The following is a 14,285-nucleotide window of genomic DNA, read 5'->3' as shown; positions in this document are numbered from 1 at the left end:
TCACGAGCGTAAAGTTAAGCATGTGAATAAGTGTAGCCTTAGTATTATGCAGAATTATTTAATGTTTACGAGCATGTATTTAGAATATAATCAGTATTTTAGGAGTTGTACATTAATCTGTTTTAGTGGCCACTTAGCCGCTTTTGCACCAAAAAGTTACGAGTCATGAGATGCAAAATGATATGATGAAATGTGGTGTCCCATCAAGAGATTGCTGTTGTCTTTAAGTTTTTCACCAAATGTAACAATGACTCGCAGCAGAGATTACAGAGCCAGAGGGTTTTCAAATTGGTCAATTTCACAATTTCAGCTGGTTACATCTGAAATCTCATGGTGTTCTAACCGTGGGGATCCTGACCCAATATGGGATCATGGAGAGGGGGGTCCCAAGCTTGCCACTCTCACTTCTGTGCTGCCTTCAGGGCTGGGCTAGAGAAGGGTCCCTGAGCTGGAGATGGGTAGGTGCCAGGGGTTCCTAGCTGCTAGTCCAGGCCAGTGGTAGATTAAGGCAGGGACCCCCAGCCAATTTGTGGGCCCCTAAGAAGCAGCCCAGGGGTGGTAGCCCCTACCCAGTCACCCAAAGTCCCGGCAGGAGCCATCGGGAAAGAAGCCCCAAGCATGGGCGCACTGAGCCTGGCTGCAGCTGCAAGGGCTGAAGCCCTGAGCCCCAGATGGAGACATAGGAGGCAGAAACCTCAAGCCTGAGCTGCCCTAAGCCCCAACTGAAGCACGGGGGAGGGAAGCGGAAGCCCCGAGCCTGGGCTGCCCCAGCTGCAGCTGCCAGGAGCAGAAGTCTCCAGTCCTGGAAGGAGCCGTGTCTGGAGCTGCACAGGAGCTGCAGGGGTGGGTGGGTGGGTGGATGGAACCCAGAGCCCAGGATGCCACGGCTGCAACAGCCAGGAACAGAAGCCCCCAGGAGGAGCTGCTGGGGGAGCAAGCCACAAGTTCGGCACATAGAGCAGCAGCAGAAACTGCGGGGGGTGGGTGGACGGAAGCCCGGAGCCCAGCTCCCGGGCTGCTCCAGCGCAGAAGTGAGGGTGTACCACCTTCATTTTTGTGCTGCCTCTTGAGATGGGTCTAATCTCCCCACCAACAGTGGCCATGCAGGGGAAGGACAACTCCTGTCCCTCCCCAGCCTGGCCAGACTAGCGTCTAGAAGCCCCAGGCTCCCAGCAGCACGGGGAGATCACGTGGAAGGGCCCCAATCATCATTGATCATGAAACAAACTGTTACTGCGTGTGAATATCCTCAGTAGGTAACTGCTCAGCTGTCACACTGAAAGGGTTCTTCATCAGGGAATGAAGTGCTTGTGGTAGCGCTGGGAAGTAGCATGAAAACTCTTTGTGAAAGGTTCTCCGATGTTCATTGATAGATGACTTGAGAGCACTATCAATGTTGACTTCCCCCTCCTCCTCGCTGAATGAGGAAAGTGTCAGAAACATGCCGTATCTGTCTGTGTCCCACTTTCTGCACCACAGATCCAACTTCACCTGGAAGGCTCTGATTTTATTAATTAGGTCTATTCATCCTGAACATTTCCCCTGAAGAGGACAGATTGAGGTCATTAAGGCTATCAACGATACCAAATAGGTATGCCAACCAGAGAAGCCATTTCTTGTCACTGAACTTTTTGTTCAGCTCGTTTCTCTTTTTGCAGGAAAAACTCCGCCATCTCTTCACGAAATATAAAAGCGCGCTTTAATGCACGCCCCTTAGAAAGCCATCGGATTTGAGTGTGGAAAAGCAAAGCTTCATATTTATCACCCATTTTGTTGCAGAGCTCTCATAAAAGATGACAATTCAGAGCACATGCTTTAATGTAGTTCATTGCTTGTACAACACCACCCACCACAGCATTAAGGCACATTGACAGTGTCTTTGCACTAGGACTTGACAATTAAGTTCACAATGAGTGACAATTGTATTAGGTGACATGCACTTTACTTTTTGCTGAAAGCCAGACCATGCACCCATCATGGCTGGAGCACTGTCAGTGCCGATACCACCTCTTTCAAAAAAAGGCGTTCACCTTATTGAAAATGGTCTGTGCTGTTGTGGTTGTTTCAAGTTGTTCACAGAATAACAACTCATCCTTAAGATCCTTGGCATTAACACACCGTACGAACACTGTCAATTGTGTGCAGGTAGTAACATCAGTAGTTTCATCAAGTTGCAGGCTGAACATACTGAAAGCCAAATGTTTAATTTTGCACACAACTTGTTCTTCGATTTCTTCAGACAGCTCATATATTCTGTGTTTAACAGTATCATTCAACATAGAAAGTAAACTAAGCTTTTTGGCAGTATCATTGCATGCTGGCAGAAAAAGCTTCTCAACTATCGTATGCGGTATTTTAGTATGGGCGATTCACAGCGACACAACATAAGAGGCCTCCACAGCAGCGGACGTTTGCTGTTTAATTTCAAGGTGTCGCTGCAGTTTGCATGGTTTCATCAGTCCAGCAGACAAAGCTTCGCAGCAAATGACACACTGCAATTTTTCAATACCCAGAGGTAATGATGCTGGTAAAACTGTGTTTAATGTAAGACTCAAGATACTTCCATTTTTTAGTGGTTTTAGCAGTAGAGGTGTCCATTATTTTCAGGAGAAAGTATGTGCCTGTGTGTCTGACTGTTAAATAAAAAAGGTTTTTCTTCAGCTGCTGAACAATCAAGCCCTCTAATGGTGTCTCAGTCGGAGGGCTAGCCATAGGAAAAATGGTGCCGTAGTCAAACTTCTATTTGGTGCCCTTTCTTGGAAGTGGAACAGGCTGCAGGTGCAGTGGAGCTGGGCTCGAGGGACTTGAGGCTCACAGCCCCATGCCTGGCCGGGGTCGGGCCTCACAGTTCACAACTCCCACTAACCAGTTTGAGAACCAGTGTGCGATAGGGTGTACCAGAACTGTGGGGTCTGCGGTTGGGAATTTATTTTCCTAGGTTACTTTATGGTATTTGATGCACTTCATAATCTGTTTGACTATTGTCAGTGAATGAATGGGGGTAATTATATCTTTTACAAATGATGCAAACAATTTTTTTCCTGTAGGTTATAAAATACTGTGAGCATTTGATCAGATTAATCTGAATAGTTTTTCTTGAAGGCTCCCATAACAGAAAAGCCTACTGGAGTAGGATTCAGTTGGGAACCAGAGCTCCCAAAGTCTTAATTATTTGCTAAATACTGACAATATCGCCTGTACCCCACATGACAGCACTATCACCTTCCTGCCCTAGAAAGCTTAACAATAACGAGACAGATATAGTTAGGATACATGCATCAGGAGACAGACGAAGATCTGTCTATACATCTGTGTATATGTTTTATAAATTTTAATTGTGGCATTGGAACTATGATTAAACTAGGCAATAGAGAACTGCACATTTGCAAAACACGTGAACATAATGAAACAAGCTTATATACCTATATCAATATCTGTCTATCTATATCAACTCCATTTCATTATGGACAAATGCTGGTATAGAACAAGATGGACTTATTAACATTAGTCAGTAAGGATTCTATCTTATTTTTTTTTTTAAAGAAAGTTATGAGTAAAATATAGTTCCACTGTTAGGCTGAATTAAGCATGGTCAACAGCCCCTTTAGGTGGTTCTATGGAAGGGGAAGAGGGATAGTCAGGAATCTCAGAAGAATATGACAGGTCTTCCTCCAGTTGTGAATAAACTGAGATGGAGAAACAGAGTTTTTGAAAGCAATTTAAAAACATTTCGTCCCCCGGCTTCCATTTCCTTGGAATAGGCAGGGTAGGAGAATGGCACACTGAGTCAGCCAAGGCTGAAACACCTGCGCCTAGTAAGATAAAAGCAGAGGAAAGGTTGGGACAGTTTGTTTTAAAAAGGCTCCACAAGTTACATACCTTTGCCATTATGTTTATATGTTGTCCGACTGTCGTTTTATTGTGTGTCTATTTATTGGACTGTAAACTCTTTGATACAGGGACTGCTTCTTATTGAGCGTCTGTACCACAATAGGCCCCCAGTCCTAACTGGGGCCTTCACGTAATACAAAGAGGAACACATCTTTTGCAGTAATCTTAAAGAATCTGAAGGCAGTTTTTACGTTTATTCGCCAAATTTCTTGGAGCAGTCACTATGATTTCCTCTATATTCTGCATATTGCTGAGAGTATAGCTGGTACTTAAAAAATAAACCAAAAACTTTCTTATTTGAGCTTCTCTTCCAGTCGCATCTGTTAGCCCCTACTTGTTAAAACTACCGGTATATTGAAATCTGTGTTTCAGTTAGTGTGATGACAGCAACAAATACTGTTATTTTCTGAATATTTTAGAAATTTTATTCAAACAAATCTTTAAAATCAGGTGCAGTAACAAAAAACAGTTATGCAACTGGCAGTTCTGTTATATATTTGTTTGCCTCTCCAGGGCCAAATCCTGGTTTGTCTATTCATGCCAGTAGTCTCACTGAAGTTAGTCAATCTACTAAGATGAGTAGGGCCCTATCAAATTCATGGCCATGAAAAATGGGTCAAAGATCATGAAATCTGGTCTCTCCTGTGAAATCTGGTCTTTTGTGCACTTTTACCCTGTACTATACAGATGTCACAGGAGAGACCAGTGTTTCTCAAACTGAGGTCTTGACCCAAACAAGGACTGTGGGGGGGTCACAAGGTTATTGTAGGGTGGTTTCAGTATTGCCACTCTTACTTCTGCGCTGCCTTCAGAGCTGGGTGGCCCGGGAGTGGTGGCTGCTGGCCAGGCGCCCAGCTCTGAAGGCAGCACCCCACCACCAGCAGCATAGAAGTAAGGGTGCCAACACCATACCATACCACCCTTACTTCCACGCTGCTTCCTTCAGAGTTGAATCTGGACTGCTACAGTTACACCACCATGAAATTTCAGATTTAAATATCTGAAATTTATGATTTTTAAAATCCTATGACCATGGAATTGACCAAAATGGGCCATGGATTTGGTAGAGTAATAAAACAGGATTTGACCCTGGCACACAATACTTTTAGGGTAGCCTAAGTAGGATTTATTTGTATAAAGGTAATTATTCCATTTTACCATGAAGATTTTTCATATAATTAGGTTTGGAAAGATTTTGATTTTGATTGATAAATGTCAGTAAACATCAATTTCATCATACACACACAAACTGAAGAAAAATATTCCATTGATAATAACCAAAACATATGAATAGGCAAAGAAGGAAAAACACTGCTCGAGAACTTATTAGAGTTTGATTTAAGGATATTTGCTTTGTATATTGACATGATGCTGACCAAATTTGTGCTCTAGTGGTTATAAAGTTTTAAGTCTTTAAATCTCAACATCTGTCATTAAAGAACTACTATCTGACCTCCACACTGTCTGCCCCCTGCAAAATTTCCTGCAAATTTAAAATCGATAATAAAAAATTGTTTAAAACCCATTATTTCACAGAACTGTGAAAATCTAAAATTGATAAATATCTAAAATAAATTCTTAAAAATAATCAATTTTATCTTGTGAAATAATAAAAAATAAAAAATTAATTAATAGATTCCAAGGCTAGAAGGGACCATTGTGATCATCTACTCTGATCTCCTGTATAACACAGGCCATAGAACATCCCCAAAATAACTCCTCGAGTGTATACTTTAGAAAAACATTCAATTTTGATTTAAAAATATTTTAGCCAAGCCTACATACAACGTATAGTTTTGAAAAAATAACTATATATTTTGCTCTTCTTTTGACCACTTCAATTCTTTACTTGACATGCTGGCCAGGGACAGGCATATTAGATCTTGCTATTAGAAAATTTTGCTTTAGAAAACAGAGAATTATATATAAATGGTTTCATATTGTTTCTGATATAACAGCTCTGTAATCTCAGAATGGACCATGAATTTGGTAAGGCCCTAATGATGATGATGAAGTGAAAGCAAAATTCACACAGCTGCCTCCAAACCAGTTCTGGTGCTCAGTTGCAAGTGAATACCCACCAGTGTCTGAAATGGCCCTGAGTCCTTCTGCCGTTTCCCACTACCTACAAATGCGAGATTGGATTCTCCAGCCTTCTCACAATAAAGATGAAATCTCAAAACTGGCTTCATGGGAAGAACGACATTAGATGCGCACTTGCTAAAACAACACCAAGAATAAAATGTCTTATGTCAAATAAACAGCATCAGCCAGCTCATTGGTTTTTGGCTGCTTCTCGTGATTAATTGCTGTCAAGTATTAAAGTAAAATTCTACTTAAAAAAATACCTTTTCTGCTTATAACAATAATTTGATAAAAATGTTTTAGTCTTAATTTAAAAACAATGAGAAAAGAAAGGTAAATTCATTTTAATCAATAAGGTTTAAATTTAGTATTTAACATAGTGTTAAATATAAAAATGTGTTTTTAATTTCTCAGGAGGGTCACACTCAGAGGCTTGCTGTGTGAAAGGGGTCACCAAGACAAAAAGTTTGAGAACCCCTGCCTCTTTCATAAGAGCCTTACATTCAGGATGCATCTCTTTGAGATACATTTTGGAAAATAAAATAAGAGTACACACAGAACTTCATTACCCTTTGGTGTAATTAACTCCATACCAAAAAAACTGTGTTAAATGATAGCAAGGGTATTATAAATGAATGACATGAACTTCTTGGGTTTCTAAATGTTTACTTTTGTCCCTCTTTCAAAGACAACCTGGTTTTCTGCACCTCCTTTATGGTAGGTATGACTAATACATTGTTTTTGAATCTAGTTACTTTTTGTGCATTTGTAGCACCGATACTACCATCATGAGGTGAAGACTTGCAGAATCCCCTTCTGTCTGCTTGGAATAAAAGTATTTAGGAGACCAGAGACGTTGTTGATTATGGAGGCATCAGTAGCAATTCTGTTATTTAAAGTTGCATTGAAATTTGTGCTTACAGTGGGAATTCAATCCCTTATGATGCATAGAAAATTGTAGCCCACGAAAGCTTATGCTGAAATAAATTTGTTAGTCTCTAAGGTGCCACAAGTACTCCTGTTCTTTTTGCAGATATAGACTAACACGGCTGCTACTCTGAAACCTAGAAAAATAATGAATGTATTGCCACCAAACTTACAACTTTCTTAGTGGAAAAATAGTTTTCTGAAATGTTATAAATCAGCAAATGTTTTCAGTAGTTTAGGAGTTAACAGCTGTTACACGTGACTCAGTTTTCATGTCTAAATTTGAAATCTAATTTTTTCCTTTGAGTTTCTCTAGAAAGGAAATGGGTTGGTCAAGACTGTTCAAAGTGTGGGTCCACGTAAGCCTAGACTAAATGTCAGACATAAGCTAGTTTGATGTAAAAGAAAATACCACTGATTCAACAATATATTTCACACATTCCAATTACTTATTCAAAAAAATTATTCAACATTAACTCTGATTGTGCAGTTCTCAGTTTTTTAGGACATTGATTTGATTTTTAGAAACGTATATTTTACAATAGGAATAGTAGGTGCAAAGGAGGAAACTAGTGGGAAGTGATTTGAATAAGAAGCAAATAAGTATGACTTCATAGAAAGAAACAAAGCTGAAGTTTGTGTATAGGCACTGTGAAAAGAATGTTTGAAAGATTGAAGAGGAGGGGTAGAGGCAGCTAGATAGACAAAAATGTAGTTAATAAAAAATATGTGGTTGGGGATTTGTTTGATTCTGAATAATTGGTTGTGAATAAATGAGAAGGGAGTATGCTGTGCATAGATCAGGAGCGTGGAGTGTACTACTGAACAGGAGTGTGGAGTGTATTTGTGGATGCGGCTATCGTCAGAGCATTTTTGCGGATCAGATGCAGATTTTGTATTCGCACGGGGCTCTACTGTTGTGTGGTTAGGTGAGTGGTATACATGTTAATATATTTCTTCATTAGTGATTTCCTAGATTTTTTTTGTGACTGTATTGATGTGAAATGTACTTGTGTAAACTTAAGGGTAAATGAGCAAAGAAAGGTCTTTGTATGAAAATACTTAAATTACAAAGTTAGAAAAATCTAGTTTACTCCAGAACTACCTTCATGCAGGGTTATAATGCAATTAACTAATCAAACACAAGATACTCCAGAAGCCTTACATCATCAGAACAAACTTTCATTTCCTGGCTATAGTCTAAGGGCAGGTAACTGTTACCTGGTAACTTCTGAGGGCAGTTGTCTTTTATAGATGTCCCTTTCATGAGTTTCAGAACACTCAGTTTTCTTCCCCACCTTTAAAGCCCTTTTGTAAACTAGGATTGCTTTACATCCATCAGACTCTGCTTATAGAGAAATAACCATTTTCTTTTGAGCCCCTGAATGTTGATCCTTAATCTGTCAGGTAGGAGTCTCTGCAGGACAACATGATGTTCACCCTAGTCCCGAGTTTGAGATAATTGCCTTCATGACACATCTACGCCTGCTTAATCTAGGGAATGCAGAGTGATACTGCTAAGCCTTTCATTGGTATTTGATACCAATAGTTAGTTTGAGCTTTTTATCCCTAATTTTATTTTAAAATATGTCCCCTGTTTCCTAGCAGATTACTATGGCAACACATATGGTAAGGTAGCAGCTGATGAGCCACAGGCTTTATCACTGCTGAATTCAGGGGCTGCACTTGACTCCAGCCTGTGAGTTTCTTCAGGGAGCTATGTAATATAATTTTTCTTCCCTCCTTCACTGATCAGCTGACTTCTCTATCACCAAGGAGTCCAACTCTTCCCACACAATTGAGATTTGAGACCAGCAGTACCACAGCCTAAATAGGGTCTTTGGGGCCAAGGCTGTTACAGGCTGGATGAGAAGTTTGCTGAAGCACTGCTCCTTTCCACCTATAAGATTTTTTTATTTTACTGTGTACTATCCACTTTGAAGAAACAAATTAGCCCCTTTCTACATCTGATCTAAAAACAGAAATATTATATGGATAACAAAAAAGAACCCCACGTAAGGACTGAATTTATCATACCTATTTTTTTAGTGCAAACAGAGCATATTTGTTAAAGATTACAGTAGATAGCATAATACCTTGAAAACTTCAAATTCTTAGATTCTCTAACAGTATTATGGAACATTTTAAATATCATTTTCTTTAGGGAAGTTTTGACTGTCTATACATGAGGTTTCCTATATGAAGTTTAAGTGTTCACAGTAGAAGTCTGTGTGAAGTAAATATCCTGATTAAACATTCGTGTTTTGGAGTTTCTTTGGGTTGTTTTGTTCTTGTTAAAGTATAAAATATAGTTGGCTTTGAGCATCCTGTTACTCTAATCATTGTGTCAAAATGCAACCAGGCAGAGGATCCAAGTCTGCGACCATAACATCAATCATTCAGTCCCAGATGACAGAAGTTGGAGTGCTGTGGAAGCAGTTTGCTCAGCACACATAGTGAGGGGAGCACCTTCCATCACTCTTATCATGACCTTCTTGTCTGTCATTGCCAGTATCCTACAGTTCACATGCAGAAGGACAGTCAGTCAAAATGTGGAGCCTCCAGGGGAAAATCTCATGGTTCAGAAATGTTTTCATGACTTCCTTGTGGCTAGAGCCTATAATCTTACACAGCTGCTGGTCTCTGCACTCCCACCCATCAGCTTCATTTGGCTCTGAATCATTTTCACACAAGGGAAGAACCCAATGCAGATGGCCAGGGTCAAACCTGTCTACTGCAAATACAGAAAAGCTAAAGGAATACCTGAAATTGGGATTTTTCCACTGTAACTCTGCATTGTCCCCACCCCATTACAAACAATCCTAATTACTTTAGGTAAATAAATGCTGGCATCATACAGAAATATAGGGTCCAGTAGGGTGAGTACCACTTCATAGCTGAACTATCAGGAAGCATCCTTCTATAGAGCTGAATTTAATAAATGCTCGGGGAAGAAAGAAAAGATTGGTTTTCCGGGGCTCAGTCTTAGGCGGGGAATTCGGACTCTGTTGTCTTTGTACCTTGATTTAAAGGTCCCTGAGAGCAGAGCTCACAGGATTGGATTTTCCTTTTCTAATCTCCTCTAGAATGAGAAGAATATAGTCAGGATCTTTTTTAAACATTATGAACACTCATGTGAGGGGAATCCATCCCCAAGAGAAGAAGGTATGTGTCAGGCACACCAGTTCTCAAGAAAGAGTATTCCAATGGGCTGGGGTAGTTCGACTGCACTTGGTTCAAAGGTTGGGCAGTTGGATGGAAGTTGATCTCAGTCAGACTCTTGAGCAGAGGTTTCTTCCCTTGAGTTCTATGGTATGTTTGTGAAACCTTGTGATTCCTGAGGGTCATCTGTGGCATGCTGTTGGTTTATGAAAAAAAATTGCCATTTTTTTTCAATAAATAGCAGTTTTTGTGATTGTAAAGGTATTTACTTAACCAAGAGCAGGGTTAATCCATTGTATGACACAAGGCTGTTTTTGTTGTTTTGCTTTTTTCTGTACAATTGTATGTAAATGTATTTGCTTAGCAAGCTAGAAAAGAAAGTAGCCAATTCAAAAAAATCACTTTTATTCAGATTTGCAGAGACTGAAATACTTTAGAATCTGTTGGTTGTTGCTATCTTTAAATTAAGTTGTAATCCACTAGGGATCATCTGACATTTTCAACACTTGACTCCTGTAAGAGGAGCCCTTGCCCTAATGAAGCTCCTGTTCAACTCTGATTTTCTCTAATTACGCTGGTGAATGCAATATTTGGCGGATGATATGCTCAGTATAAAACAAACAAGCAAACTTTCTAAGAGTTTTGAAATTAGTTGTTAGTTTTTATTTGAACAATTATAAAATTTTGGAATATGTGGCATGCCAGACGCATCTCTTTTATGTAAAACCTTTTTATGTAAGACAGTAGTGTAAATATAATTATTGTCATAAAACACGAAAGCAAAATTCATCAGATGTTAATGTGTCCTTTCAATATCTACCAGGTGCACAACATTTTATCATTAATTCTCCATTTCAGATACCCAAGTGGTTAATGAATTCACTGCTGCAAAATTAATAGCCAACTACGGTATTACTAGGAGTGGCTTTTAGGATGCTGTAGACACCTCAAGGTGGAACTGCAACTTTGTTTTACACTCTGGAAAAGAGATTTCTGCCATACATTTACACAGAACAAATTAATACTAGATTTCAAAGATCAGAATCTTGTTATGCTATTTTATGCAGCATATTGAACGTGCCTATCCAAAGTTCTCAACTGGATGAGCATCTGAAAATTCCTTTTCATGCATTGTAACAGTTCAGCAAACAAAATCACAGAAAGAGAGAACAGAAAGAGGATTTGTTTGTTTGTTTTGATAGTACCTTCTTGCTTTACCTTACTCACATAAATAGTCTGATTGATCTTGGATTGAGGCCCACATAATCCTCTGGTCACGGGAGTGTATAACAATGTATCAGGGTTCTTCCGTTGACTCACTTGGTTAGCAGGTATCAGCGTAAAGTTACTGAAGTTCTAGCCAGTGGTTGGAGGTGCAGCTCTTTAACTCTCAATATGGATATAATGGAGACAGAAAAGTGAAACAGGACGCAGCATGTCCTGGAGGGACCTTGGGGCACCCAGCTCAGGAAGGAATCTGTGAATGAGATTTTGTTAGTTATCTAGTTGTTGTTTATATTACCATAGTGCCTAGAAGCCGCAGCCACGGACCAGGACCCTGTTTTGCTAGGCGCTGTACAACCAGAACAAAAAGACAGTTCCTGGCCCAGAGATCCTATAATCTAAGGATAACACAAGAGGCAGCAGTTGGCTATAAACAGATTAACAGAAGAGTACAAGGAAACAAACTTATTCTTAATATTTATCAGAGAGTATGCAACAATCTAGGGACAATAGAGTCATCAGGAAAGGAATATTTAGAAAACAGAACATATTACTTGCTGCTCCAAAAATCAGAGGTTTCCATCCCTTGTACTAAAGAAGAATCTCTCTTGCTTATGTTTTCAGCATACCTAAGCATGACGTTCCAATTCAGGGTAATAATAAATAAACTAGTGTATATTCCATACTGTTTATGTACAAAAATACAGCTTCTCAAACATACTCTTTTATATATAATCTATTTTCTGATTGGCTTGTTCTGTTATTTGTTATTTATGTTTCACTATTGCTGAGAAGCCGTCAACCAAGTTTGGGCCTCATTTTGCTAGGTACTGTACAGACAGACCAAAGCATTTACAATCTAAATAGGTCAGAGAGAAATAAAGTATTATTCCCATATTGTGAAAAGGAATTTGAGGCACAGACTGATAAAGTGATTTGTGCCTGGTCAAACAGAAAGTCTGAGACCATCTATTTATATTCTGTTGTTATTTTTGAGTTGTGGAGAAAGTCAGTCCCTGTGTGGTTCAGTTACAACACTAACTCTAGAACTGTATTCTTCGCTGAGAACAGGACTTTTTGGCTCTCTTCTCCATATTCTTTTCTCCCTCTGGATCATCTTCTTAGTACCTACCTTTAACTTTGGACCCATGTAGGTGACTTCTAGCTCATTATCTCATTTGGCTCATTTTCTGATCCCACTTGTTCCCATCTGTCTACCTCTCTTGCCTTTGTCCAGGCTACGCTATAATTCCTACTCTTGAATATGAGTTGTACTTAATTGCAAACAAGATTAGAAATTCTAGTCATTTTTAATTATTTCATTTTTATAGGCTTCCTGCATCTCTGTTTTCTACATCCAGGAAGTGCAAAATGAGTTGTAAAGATAGACCAAGATTCCTCATGAAATAGGACCATGATGGCCCACCTTGACTGACTTGCATCTCCACACCCAACTCAGAATTGTCAACCTGATTTTCACGGTTTCTTGTGGTCTCACTCTACCTTTCCTCTAACTTTATATTCACTTAAATCCCATGCTTTTCCAGACTTGGCCCTTCTCTATCTTTTTAGCTCTTCACTGCTGAGAATCATTCTTTCAGTTATGGGGCCCCATCGATCTAGAACTCTATCCTTCATCCCCTCCTTAATTCTGTCAGTAAATCAAAAACAATACACAGACACACATCAGACACTGAAGGTTCAGTCTTGAGTGGGGCTTTACATTGGTGGATCAGTGTTTACAGGCTTTGTGAAAGAAACAACTTTTAAAGTGGAGATTGAATAGAGGAGGAAGGTGTTTGGTCCACAAGGAAGAATTGGGATTCTAAGCTGAAATGTATTATATTTACATCATAAAATATTGCAGCATTACATCACGATATAATGTTTTAAATTGCCACTGTTAGAAGTGCATGAATACTACTCAAATGCTCTTCTCACTTTTGTGTGATGTTGTCATCCATAATAAAAACAAAGTACCAGTATTACTCATGTTTATCAAATTTTCAGGTGATCCCTATCAAAAATGTTTTGTGCAGATCAAAGACAAAAAATTTTGTCCAACAGAAAACTATGTACTGCATTGTTTGTCATAGATATTGATTTATTTCTAAGTAGCTGCTTCCCACAGCTGCCATTTGCCGGGAACGGCGAACCACGGCCACTGGGAGCTGCAGGAGGGCCATGCTTGCAGACAGTCAACGTCGGCAAACTGTCTCATGGCCCGCAATCAGATTACCATGATGGGCCGCATGCAGCCCACCACTGGGTTAGAGGAATTGCAAGAGCAGGATTCAATATGCAAAAGTCGGGGTCAAAATCAGGCTGGGGTTGGAGACCAGAGATCAGAGGTAATACCAAGCTGGAATTACAAGACAGGAATCAGTGTCAGAGTTAGGCTAGGATCAGAGACTAGAGATCAGGAGATGAGATGAGGTCTGGAGTTGCAGCAGGCCTTGAAGTCTGTGGTTGCCCAGACAGCTTCCTGGGACACCCTCCATGGTTAAATATGGAGCTTAGCCAATCAGAGGGTCATAGGGTACTGTCACTGTGGGTTCCATGGGCGGTACTTCCTGCAGTGCCTACTCACCACAGTATTCCCTGGCTGTGGCCAGTGCTGGTGCTAGCCCATTGTGGCTCCTAGGCAGGAATATTTTGGGGCCCCACACATACTAATAATTAATAAGCTTCCCCCCCCCGCGAGCTGCTTGGGCCCCTAAGAAATTGCTTAGTCTGCTTAAGTCTAGTGCCAGCTGTGGCTCTTCATAGACAAGCCCAGAACGGAAGAAGAAAGTATATATAGAGTCACTAGCCAATCACAAAGCAGGTCAATGAATGCAAGAAGCTGGCCCAGCCAAGTCCATGAATTCCCTAATAATTAAGGCCCTGCTTGAATTGTGGGATGATTGTCAAATAATTGTGGCTGAGGTGGGAACAAGCCATGGAAAATCACAGGAAAGTAATCATGAACCTTTATTAATTGCAGTAATTTGGAA

At 40.0% G+C, this 14,285-nt stretch overlaps 1 protein-coding gene and 1 long non-coding RNA gene across 5 annotated transcripts in view; one reads left to right on the top strand and one right to left on the bottom strand.

The window, feature by feature from the left end:
- The window catches only part of CNKSR2 (connector enhancer of kinase suppressor of Ras 2), a 368,568-nt gene that overhangs the window by 322,069 nt on the left and 32,214 nt on the right, over nt 1–14,285 (top strand). The gene's annotated exons all lie outside the window — the stretch shown is intronic.
- LOC127043067 (uncharacterized) overlaps nt 10,649–14,285 on the bottom strand; it is a 39,466-nt gene continuing 35,829 nt past the window's right edge. Inside the window, exon 3 of the long non-coding RNA XR_007772135.1 lies at nt 10,649–11,542. This is a non-coding gene — a long non-coding RNA (uncharacterized LOC127043067). The remainder of the gene's footprint in view (nt 11,543–14,285) is intronic.

This window comes from Gopherus flavomarginatus, chromosome 1 (genome assembly GCF_025201925.1).
Source record: "Gopherus flavomarginatus isolate rGopFla2 chromosome 1, rGopFla2.mat.asm, whole genome shotgun sequence".
Taxonomy (NCBI): Eukaryota; Metazoa; Chordata; order Testudines; family Testudinidae; genus Gopherus; species Gopherus flavomarginatus.
Note: the sequence above shows the minus strand (reverse complement) of the source record. Positions and strands in the feature narration are given on the sequence as shown.